Consider the following 13,437-nt stretch of genomic DNA (forward strand, 5'->3'; position numbering starts at 1 on the left):
CTATTTAGGCACTCTTGAAACCATAATTTAGGCGTAACTGACTTAGTTTCTTGTGTTTTATGGTAAATTGCTATTTTAGGGCTAATTATGGCTTATTTCACACCTAGAAATGAATTTAGATACCTTAGCTTAGTTCAAGGTAGAATTTTCCAAAAATGGATTTCAAAGATTAGAATTAGGCCCTTTCTATCCACCTTAGGCCGAAACTTGTGTTATCTCTTGAAGACTTATTTATGTATGATGTACCATTATTAACACTTATTGTATAAATTTTAAGAAATTGAATGCTTTTGAATATGCTAGTTTTGTAGCAGAGAGTTAGTGCTAATTCTGGATAAGGTCTAGCAGTTTATTTTTTTTTTATTTAGTGATATGACTTATGATTATGGTTTATTTATATGATCTATTTACATGGCATATTGATATATGAGTTCGGCTTCAAGTCCGGTATTTGATAATAAAGTTTATATTATGAGTTTTGGTTCAAGTATGGCATTTGATGATGATTTTTTAATATGAGTGTTGATTTAAGTCCAACATTTGATGATGATATTTATACTATAAGTTCTAGTTCATGTGTGACAAATTATGTTATGATGATTATGATATGAATTTTGTTTCGAGTTCGACATTAAGTGATGGGAATGTATGATTTGGTATGGATGGATTTGTGGTTATAGCTGCTGTTTTATAGAGTAATGGATTTTCAGTTATTTTTTCCCTTGATTGTACCCTCCAGGCTTATGGGTGCCCGAGTTGGATTATTTACTTTTTCGGACATACTGGCTTATGGGGGCCAATTTTGTTGATATAGCTGTGTGATCTTTATGTTACTATTCCAGATTTATTTATTTATTCATGTACAATAGTATTGGAGCATATTTTTAGGTTTTCCCTTCTACCTTGACTTTTTTTACTTTATCTTATATCTTATCGTATTTATATCATGATTTAGCCCAATCAGCCAATGATTCCTACTGAGTATACATAGTTTTGGTACTTATACTACACTTATGTACCTTTTTGGATACTGATTCGAGTACTAGTTGCTCCTGTTGATGTGATGCTCATGCAGGATTGATTTCGGAGATTTGATGAGCTCTTAGAGTTAGAGTCCCTCTTTTTATTTCAATTAATCTATGTCTAACCTTTCATTTTTGAGACAGGTTGTTTTTGACTATTCATTACTTATAGTTCATTTGTAGTAGCTTTTGTACCGGCATTACTAGGTCATGGGATGGTTGTTTCTCTTTTATCTCTCATTTAGACTGTTACGATTGCCTTATTGATGTTTTAACACTTTAAATACTAATTTTCGACGTCTTAGAAGAAATGAAATTCTTTCACAGATACCTTTATGACTTTACAGTATCATGAGATGATGGGTTTGCATATGCTACTTTAGTATGAATCTAAGGATTATGAATATACAACCAAAAGGAGTAAAGCTAGGAAAGAAATTAATTTTGTTAAAACTGATATGCAGGCACATAAAAAATCATGTCAAATATATACACATTATGCTTGTTTTTACGACTAGTCTATTATGAAGCCTATTTTAGATTACATCATAAGTTTTGACACATGACACATTATAATTAGAAATGGAAAGAGAATTAGAATAAAATGAGCAAGGTCTATACAAAGCCACGCCCAAAGCTAACTTGGCCCAAATAAAATACAGAAGTAAAAGTTGAAAAGTGGAAAGTGAAGAGACATTGATGTCTCAAGCTAAACAAAGTCAAACCAGATCTCGCATCCACCATTTCCATCCCTTTTCTTGACCTTAAAAGCTTCTTGTTTGTTCACTTCATTCCTAAGGTTGATTTCTTGCCTCTATCTATGAAGTTCATCATGAATTTCAGCTCCCAATCCAAATCTTCAAATTCATCTGCCTGTGTTGAGATCGAGTTCACATTCAATCTCAACTCTCCGCTAAGTCACCTTTATTCCTTGTGTTCTTCTCGTAGACATATTGACCCTATTTACCTCTAGATCAATTGGTTGAACTATATTTGAAGTTAATGCCACCATAAAATCAAGATGTAAATGAAGGGTAATAGTCAAAGAAATGTCTAATTTATCTTTACCGTGTTGCAGGTGTACAGAGATTCCAGATATCTGGTTACATCAATTTGAATCTTAGCTACCTCAGACTTTATTTGTTTTCAGAGATACACCAAAAATTCTCACAGGTGCGGATATCCAAATCAAATGAAATTTCTTCAGTCAAAGTAGCAATTTAGTATTCATATTAATTTATCTACAATGCCAGAATGTTAGTCGTACAACTATATACCAAAAAAACTTTACTAGTTGTTGTTTGTTGCATTCTCTATTTGTAACCTTCTTATGTGCAACATTCTCATTAACTCTTGTAAACATCGAAATTGATAATCACATTTGCAGCATCATGATTCAACTTCTTGTAGTCTCTTACTTTTTAGTAGTCATTCTTTGTCTAGTGCTAAGATCTTTTTTCCATTGTTGGGTATGTATTGAAATTGGTATTTATGATAATCACATGCAAAAGAAAGCACAAGATTAGCAAACAAATCAATAAGAGTATTTACCTCCGAAAGTGAGTGTTGTACTCTCACTAATATAGTACCCATTATATCCATTATTCAATAAACTTCAACTGGAATACTCCAAGGGATCTTCCGTTCTTTTTTTAGAATCTAAATTAGAGACATGAGTCTTATTCTAATATCACATAGCTCTGATTCTAATATCACATGGCTTATAAGATTATTCCTGCAGTATAATAATCCTTCTTTGATAGCCCTTATCTCAGCCACTAAGTTAGTGGTATCGTGAATTCTTACACCCTTAGCAACGACAAAATTTCCACATGATTCTCTAGTACAAAATACAACAAAACTAGGTCTAGGATTGGTGTATATGCCTCAAATGTATTGCACTTGACCCAATTCATAGGAAGATGAACCCATCTAACTAATCTGAAATTATAAATTGGTTTGTACCTATCCAATACACCAAGGATTTGAGGCTAGCTTATGTTATCACAATTGAAATTAAATCTACTCCTCAGGAATGTCTTTATAGTATCAGTCACTTCCTAAATAAATTTTCCAAGTGAATAACTCCCCCATGAAGTACTATATTCCTTATCTTCTACAAGAACCACAATATTAGAATTGTTATAACCTGAAACACACATTTTATTCTACTATTACTAGCAATGCTCCATCATTTACTGGTTGTCTTCTTTTTGTTCAATAGAAGGTCGAATTCTGCTACCCATGATATATACTTCTAAACTGTTTGAGCAGTATTCCCCCTCAAGAATAAATTCTCAATTGACTAAGATTCTTAATGATCTCAATGCCTACAATATTGATAAATATTAGTTTTCCATGTATGCATCACAAGTGAAATGGGTACTTTCCTTTTCCAAATTCTTCAATCTAGGAAGGAGAATTTGAAAGGAAGATCTTTACACCATAACATTTAATATAATATGATATCACGAAAGATAAAAAAGATAATAGACTCTTTCGTTAATGTTGAAAAGGATTTTTTAATTTTAATAGCTCCTATAATTAGTGCTAAAGAAGTCAAAACAACACACTTTGTAAGAAAGCTCAAAAGGATGTTTACTTTCAAAAGGAGATATATGATTTATATCATTATGTGTGAGTGACATTGTCACGACCTGAGGCAGGACCCTCGTCGTAACAAGCATCCCGAGCCATGAAGGCCCGAGCACTCTTTTAAATGTGGTAATCATGCACAATATTCATATAGTATAAGAAAATTTGCAGAAACAATACATGACGAAACCATGGTCAATCTCATAAACTTGATAAATTTAAAAAGGGAAATTCTGAATATTATAAACATGTGACAACCGTCTGTGAAATCTCTAACATTACAATAACCATCATAAGTCTGAGACAAAACTGGGCCAAGGCCCCCAGTAGACCATAAAAAAGGAAAGAAATAATGAAATCTGAAAATCAGGCCTTCCGAAATAGAGAAGGCTCACCAACTGTAACTTCTGACGCACTCAAGCCTATTGCTGAACGGGACCCCAAGACTATGTCTCAGATCCTTGAAATATAGGGGTCAATACAGATGTACTGGTACGCAGAGCAATTCAAAATAATGTATTTATATATATATATATATATATATATATATATATATATATATATAATAGGTGAGAGCAAGTCATGAAACATCATACATGATATAGTTTAAAATTCATGGGCAATCTCTAATAATCTTAAAACATTCTTATTAATGCAGTTCTATTCTTTATATTACTTCAGAGTTAGGTGGTACACCCTACAATTCTACGACCCCACGGGCTATATGGAGTCTGCTCTTAACTCAGCGGACAAGCCCCCAACCCAAGTTTGCCGCAAGAGTTGGAGTTTTCGATTCTGATTCTGATACACCACAGGGCACTGGGCCAGCGTATAATCCCTCTTGGGGACATAATGACCCGTATCAGCAAAATATGGTTTCAGGTAATGAGTTTTGTGAATTCGTACCTTCTTCGGGTAAATCAGATTTCTATTCTATTCTTAGTCTGTTATGGCATTAACTATTTTGGTGTCGTCACACCAAGACTTTGCGAGTCATATTTCTAAGCCATAAAAATATCATGTCATAACCTTTTCATTCAAAACATAAAGTTTGGACCACCATATCATTCAAATAGTTCAAGAGAATTCATACTTCAAAATATATCAAAATATGCAAAGAACCTCTCTTTTCAACATTTCAACAAACACGTGGTGGTCATGTATTTTGATAAACCATGCAATTATTTCATTATATATCTTCAACATTTATCAACATGTAAAACCCTCTCTTTTTAATTCAAAACCATTATCAAGTTAAAGAATGATCAAAACATTTGTATCATGCTTATCGAAATGCATTCAAAATAATCCATATCGTATGAAAAAAATGGGGATTCATAGAAAGAAAGGGATTCTATATGTTCATGCTCTGAATTAAATCTTCAACTCTATTACATACATAATTGTATACGATACAAATCAAATATAGGGGAAAAGGCCTCAAGACCAAAATAGTACTATCATTAAAGAATTCATATTGCAAAATTGTAAACATAAATTCCAAAATCCTTCACAATTTCATGACCTCACAATGTTTAAATATTATTGAAACGATTTCCTTTTGCCCTTGTAGCTTTAGGAAAACCCCACGTACCTTAATTGCAAATAAATCATGAAGAATTTCCAAAAAGATTTGACCTTTAAGCTCGATTACCCAAACCCTAGTTATTTTCTCCTCTTGTATTCTTGAAAGATGAATTAGGGATCTTAAGAGAGTTAAAATGTTATTGATAAGCTTAATTTCGTTTAAGGATGATTAGGGATGGAATTTAGGTGAGAAAATATGACTATAGTGCCCCTACACCCTTTAGGAATTGAAATAATATGTAAAACCACTTTAGATTTGCATCAGGTTTCGTTTGGGGCGCAGTTGACGTGATGCATCAAGATAGTGTTGGCTTACTGCCTCACATGAAAAATGCCATAACTCTTCGGTTGGTTATCGAATTTAGGTGAAATTAGTATTTTTGGAAAGCTAATTAAATTATCTACAATTTGGTAGGTTTTGAACTTAAAAATTCTCTGTGTATTGGATGCTGTATATATTCAAAGTAGACTCTTGTAGAATTGAATATCAAACTTTGGATGAATGATTGATTCTTAGCTCAACTTTTCTCTAGGTAATTTCTATGGACACTTTTCACCTCATAACCACTTCATATACTAGGAGAAAGATCATGAAACATGAATTTAGATATAAACCATGGAATTCAACTTTACATATGTAAAAATGATGGTTCGCTTTCTAGTTCAAAAATGAGGTGTGTTACGTTATCTCCCTTTTGGTATCATTTGCCCCGAATGATGGGTAGGGACCTTTTGAAGCTCTAAAAGTGTAGAATAAAGAACGAAACCTCAAATTGAACATGTTTCCTTTACAAAATATGTAAAGGCATCAGACGAGCTTCATGATTACCCCTAATGAAACGTGAAAGCACGAAACATGAGATAATGAGACTTTACTTAGGGATGATCTTGCACATGAGTTCTATGAATCATAATCATCACAGCATAAAGTAGGGGTTTATATGATGATCATAGACCTGATTTATACTGGTACTAACCATGAAATAAGATTTCGCGGATGATAGGGATAGAAGCATTCTCCACATCTCATTATACAATGAATTGACTTAACTTAAAGACACTACTTAGCTATACTACAACATTAGATCACATACTTCGTTCTTTCCATCTTATAATTCCCCCATCACATATCTAACTACAGGAGTTTGTGTTTCACTACAAAGTGTTTTTATATTGAAGCCTATCTTGGAGTAGCAAGGTGATAACTTAAGCTACAGGACCCTGTACTTTACATCCCATTAAGAATATTACCTTACCTTATCACTATCATAAAACACCTTTGGGTTTTAATTCAAGGAATACTAACCACATAGTACATGGGTTGTGTTTTCATCAATCACAACATTCAAGCCTATTACTACTACACCTACTTCATGGATTTCCCCCACTAATACAATAAAATTCACTCACATTCACAAAGATTTTCTCCATATATCTCCTTCCTAACTATTTCTCATAATAAAAGTCCATCCTTCTTCTTTTCCCCATCTTCTATAGCCTTATCTCAAGAAATCTCATAAAAATTTTCACCTTCAAGAACACCTATTCACCTTCCTAACACATTAATATGCTTTCACAATCATCATCATACTTACATATGGAGGGTCATTAAGGGACCCGAGCATAATTGACATGAATGGAAGAAATACTACTCAATTATAACCAATATCTGTTGACCTACATCAAGTTGGACATGAGGTGAAGATATGATACCACCATGAAGTATTTCCTATATCAAGTGTCTGGATCATAAGTGTAATACCCCGCAAAGTCCTCTTCCAGTATGAGCCTTAGAGCATATTCAGTAAAGCGGAAATCTGAGTCTAAAAGTTTCAGAAATATCTTCCAAAGTATGAAATATTTTGAATCGTGTGGAATTTCCTTAATTTTTTATTTTTGTCATGTAGAGCATTAAATAAGCTTTTAATTGATACCAAATTCTCCCAAATCGGACACTCGGGTGAAGAGTTATTTCTATTTTAGTGAGACAGTATGCCACCTGGCACCTTAGCATGTCACGGAGCCAGCCAAAATAGCAATAGTCAAAATCCAATGAGCCTCCATGATTCCACCACGTCGCGGTATAGTTCCAGTTCCCAACCAAGATGGCAATGCAATTTTCAGTCGCGTCGCCGTGCAGTTTCCCAATTGTCCATTTTCCAGTGAAATGGTGCGATTATGGCGCGTCGCGCCAGCAAGAAAAATTGGGATTTTTATTTTAATTCCAAGGATAAAAAGGGGCTTTTCCTAACCATAGGCGGACCTACGTATAGAGTAGGGGGTGCACATGCACCCGCTAGCCTCAAGAAAAATTCTGTATATATAGGTTGTATATCTGTATATATACCAATAAATTTAACTAAATATTTGTTGTGCACTCTCAAAGACAACTGATTGTGTTGGTGCAGTGGTTGAACTTGTAGCATAAAATCTTTTTTTGGGTGGAGGACTTGGATTCGAAACCTACCCAACTACTATTGTTTTATTGATTCTTTTTCCAAGTACTATTTACTGCAGCATTATTGTTGCTCTCTCCCCCAGACAACATTGACACACACATTATTTATGTATTTTTAATTTTATTCCAAAAATACAAGCTCTCCTTCAATTTCAAAAGGTAAATTCCCCCTATATTATACTATATAATGTTTATTTTACTTTTATTTTTTAATCATTGACTTATTTTCTATTTAAAAATTAGCAATTTAAAGTTTGAAGGCTTAAATCCAATGTTTTCTTGTAGCAACCATTAGCAAACAAATCTCTCAGATTTTCTATTCTTTAAAAAACTCTCTATTATTGTTGAAAATATAAAAGTGCATCGAATTCAAGTACGGTGAATAACACTCTTTTTTTATACTAAACCAAATTAATGATATTTAATAATATTAAGTTTTCAAAGAACTATATGTTGAACTTTGACACTATCAATTACTATGTTTAAATATAAAGGTGCACCCGTCAAGCTCAAATCCTGGGTTCGCCTTTGTTCCCAACCCTTATATATACCCCCTTTACACAAGAATTGGCCTTATTTTCTCTCTTTTCACTCCAAAAATTAGGGTTTCCAAAAAAATTATAATCTCCTCTTCTTCAAGCAAAAATCAAGAAAGATCTAGAAAAATCAAGAATCTCTCCAAAGGCCTTAAAGAAAAGAGTTTCCCCAAGGTATGTAGATGTTGATTCTTGGGTCCCTTTCATCCAAGAGGCTCAAAACCCCTTTTTAAAACTTTAAGATTTTTATGTTTACGAGATTCCATGATTTGTATGAGTTAAAATTGATGTTCCTTGTGATGTTGAGTTTTGATTCATGTTTGTGTACAAGATTTATGAGCTTTGACCCTAGTATGTGGAATTTATGTGATGTGTTCATGGCATTTGATTGTATAAATAGTTGAATAAGTGAAGCATGTCCCCCCATAGGTTTGATTTAGGTGAAGCATAAGGACCATTATAGTATGTTGAAGATGAAACCCCAAATTGTGAGTTAGTTTATGTATGCCTAGTGTTTGATAAAATGCCCAAGTGGATGAATTATTCCATGATAGTGGAAAATCCCAAAATAAGTATGAACTCGTGCGTGTCTAGTGATTGTTGAAGGACCTTAGTGAACAAGTAGAGATGTGATGGTAGTAAATTCCCCAATTATATGCTCTTTGATATATGCTAAGCTTTTAATACATACCAAGTGGTTAGCAAGTAAGTTGAGACATGATAGTATGAAGTTTTTCCCAAAATCATATGATGTCCAAATACATGTCAAGATTGATTTAGGTGTGAAGTACTTGAGGAAAGACCTTGTTGAATGGAGTATGATCTAGTAGCATATTTCCCCTACGCTACTATATGTTTATGATCCCTAAATGCTCGAAGTGATGTCTTAGTGATTGTGGGGAAGAACATATGATATGATTTCTAAATACTTGAAGAGATTCTTTAATGATAATGATGATGAATGTATAACTGTGATGATGAATGAATGATTATGATGATGATAATGAATGAATGGTTGTAATGATGGAGGAATGATTATACTTTATTTTATGTTATCGAGTCCTGAGGGTATTTATGCCCGACAATTTAGCTGTTGTCTAGAGCTCGTGTTCGTTTTACGATAATTCCAGTCAAGCCATGATTCTCAGAACTCAGTGAGCTATAGAACTCTGTATCTTCAGACAATTGCAGAACATAAGAAAGCTCAGAAATCTCAGTAATCTCTATAATCTCTGTATCATTAGTAATCTAGCCTCAGTCCTGTAATCAGCTCAGATTCAATAGTATGCAAGTGTTCAATTCTAATCACAAAAGTGACCGAATAATCTATTCCATCTCTGTATCATCAGTCAGATACCATGATTCAATACCATTTTCATCAAATACGGAACTAAGTGATCTCAGCGTAGCTCAGTCAGATCTTTTGATAAACATGATTAGTATCAGATTCAGTTCAGATGTGTTCATTTACAAATTCAGTCAGAGTCTTTTAGTTAGGAGTAAAAACTAGCACCGAGTGAGGGAAAGGATGGTGGCTCCTCCCGTCAGTAAGAGAGAGAGGCCAAAGTCGTTAGTAGCAATCCCTGACCTCCAGAACTGTGTAGCCAGCATAGGATATAGGAGTTACCGTCAGGAAAAGGCTATCACCTCCAAAGGAAGAGTATTTGACTATTATATTGCCTTATGTCGACTGCCTGGTAAGGGTCATCCGTCAGAGAGGATTGACCAGAGAGAGGTCTTTACCTATGGCACGATATTGACACCCTTCTAGCTAGGGTTGCAGGTTGGACCCCACCTATGATAGGTTGGGGCATGTCGGTTAAGTAACTACTTCCCACAGTTTCAGTTACAGTCTCAGTTTCAGTATAAATCTTTAGAAATCAGGACTGTTAGATACAATCACCTATCATTATGAGGAACTCAGATAGTTCCATTGATTCATGGACCATCCCATCAGATAATCTTTGTCTCATATACAGTTATTTAATATCATATTCATAGATATACCGCTAGATAGGCTTGATTTATAGTCTCAGATTCTATTGAGTATCCTTGTTGTCTGATTCAGATATATTCATATTTCTTATCATTGATAATAGTTTCTGAAATCATCCATTAGAGAGGTTGATCTCAAATCCTGTCAGTCGAAAATAGTAAAGCTTAGAATTCAGTCATTGATTTGTGCATCCAGATCCTCAGTTATCACTATTAGATGAATCTGTGATTTAGTATCTCAGTGTCAGTAATGAGTTCAATCTGCGGTAAAGTGGTATCTGAGTTTCAGTATCTAGAGTTGTAATGATTGTGATTATGGTCTGTGCATTCATGTATGTGTTCTCGTGTGACATTTTCATGATTATTCAGTTTAGATATTGTACACGTATGAGCCTTTGCAATTAGACTTATCTCGTCTACATACTCAGTACATCCCTGTACTGACGCATTTGCGCTATGGTGTTTTATTTGGCACCATAGGTTCAGAGGCACAGGACTCAGAGTTTCCTCAGCAGTTTCGTCCCAGTCAGCAGCAATAGTCGTAGCAGTGAGTCCTCTTTATTCGAGGACGAGTTTCAGTTTACTATTATTTACATAAGATTTTGTTTATATTTTTACTTGACGGAGTTAGTTGGGGACATGTCCCATCAACTCCATAGCTCAGACAGTACAGAGGCTTTTCAGACAGATGTCGGATGTATTAGTATTCAGTTTTTTGTATTTTGAGTATTTATAGATGTGTTGAACCTTATGGCCAGTTTCTGTATTTATTTCAGATATCATGCAGTATACAGGTACAAATATCAGTAAATGGTTAGCTTGTGGTCCTTCAGGATCATAAGCACCGTGTGACGTCTCGAGATGGGATCTTGGGGCATTACAATAAGTAGGGAGCCGTTCGGAAGAAACACAATACAACATGAATTCTTAGGATAGAGTATAGTAAGAAAACATTGGTGTACTTATTAATACAAAATGAGAGAAAGAGACTGAATTACCCTCCTAGACCTTGAAGTCTATAAGATGAACTGAGCACCCGACGCATTAAGCGATGCGTTTCTCGGTCCTTACCGATGCGATTCCTGGTACGACCCATCGATATCGCATTAGCCCACTGTTTTGATTATCCAAACTTGCCTAAAACGTCTGAAAAATGTGAAACTTTCCTGAGACACCCCCTTTATACCCCTAATCATGAATCAACTCAAAAATCTACATTTTGGGGTTGGGAAGATCAATTGAAAATCCTAAAAGGTAAGAGCTCATAATATGACCAAGTCTTTTAACAATTAGAAAAATTTTCAGGTTGTCAGCCCTCCACACATGCGACAAAGAGTGGTATTGAGTCAAGAATACTACGGGGTGTCACATTTTAACTAAGACAAAAATTGTCACTTGAAGCGGTTGCTCCTCATTTAAGAAACTGAGATTGGCCATGAGTTTGCATAAACTTTATCACTTCGGTTAAACCCAACATAGAATGAATCCGCGACATATAGAAACATATCTTCTTAGGACTAAACATACTGCGGAACAAAGATTTTCATGGATCACGAACAACATAACATATGCCCTGAATACATGGAAGACTGGATTACTGAGAGATAATTTGCTTGTAGTTTGGATGTCAGATCATAAACATAAGTCCATAGAGAACTCGAACCATAGGCATAGGCATGACTTGAACACATAACGTAGGACATTAGCAGAGTAATCTCTGAAATAGAAGTAGGAGGAGTAGGCTTGAGTAGGAATATATTTATCATGACTCCTGCCCGCAACTTGCCGCATTGAGAAAAAATTCAGGAACTAAATTAATTCCCCATCTCCCCCTTAGATCAAAGTCACAATCCTAGACTTACGGACATATCCCCTTATTAAATCTATAACCACAACCCTCAATATAAAAGAGACATCACCACATAATTAAACTCTAAAATCCCCCTGAAGAACTATACCCTAAAAGCCTTGCTTTTTTGTACATGCTACTTTTAACTTCCACTAGCCTCTATAGCCATCACTCTACAACTCCCACTCTCATGACCACACGCATCCACACTCTTTATAAGAAAAAAAGGGGGTATCAGTATATACATGAACACAAACTCCTCTCATTAGTCTCTAATACAAAGACACTAAATTATTTTCTAGGACATCCCCTTTTCAGGGACACTAATCGTAATTTCTTATAACTCTAAAATTCATCAACTTACAACTAACATTTTCATGGGTATAGACACCGACACTTTTAAATACTTAATGCTCCATCTTCATTTCCTTAACACCTCTAATCACATAACCTACAACTTTACAAAAACTGTAAGACTATACCAAGGGAGCATATTACTTACCTATTTTTCCTCACTTCAACTCTAAAGTGCACACTACAACAACTTCACAGACTTCCCCATACTATAAGATTCAAAAATTAAATCTAGGTACACAAAACACTTATACACGTAAAACGTTATTTACCAACCTGCTACCAGAGGTTCAACTTATTCCCATATACTCATGTTCTTATCCACTTAATGATTCAACCACGATATATAATTTTAACACTAGTCCTCATGTACACATATACCTCAAGATTACCACATAAAACTTTCCATAAATTATCAACCTAGGCCATATTGCACATCACGTCAAGCCTAGTAATTACTCCACAAAACATGCATTATGAATCTTAAGCTATTATTCTCTCCACTACATTCCACACCTAAACTCCACATCTAAATTTTAAGTTTGTTGTCTATCCTCAATTATATACCACCAGTAAAGCATGCCACATACTATACTAGTCCATCAAATTGGGAAATCAACCCAAATACTTCACTTCACTTAGCTACTACCTATAATCACAACCTCTCCATAACCTCATTATTACAACTCAAAATCCACTACATACCTTCTCACATGAAGTACTAGTTTACTACTACTAAAGAAAAGACAACCAAACGGGTAAAGTCACATGATATGATTAGTCGATCTTAATCTTATAATATAACCTAATTCCATCTTATCAACACATTCCACTTTCTCACATCTTAGTTACTTACCCATGCATTCATTTAGACAACCTTTAAATTCCATTCACACCATTGAGTCCCTACTCATAACTTATTGACTAATCCACCTCTTTTCATTCAAAACCTATACATGATTTCTGCAACCACCATAACTATCCATTCTTAGATCCTTCCCTATTTTGAACAAATAATAATATTAGCCAACTACTTTCTTT

Source organism: Capsicum annuum, chromosome 4 (genome assembly GCF_002878395.1).
Source record: "Capsicum annuum cultivar UCD-10X-F1 chromosome 4, UCD10Xv1.1, whole genome shotgun sequence".
NCBI lineage: Eukaryota > Viridiplantae > Streptophyta > Magnoliopsida > Solanales > Solanaceae > Capsicum > Capsicum annuum.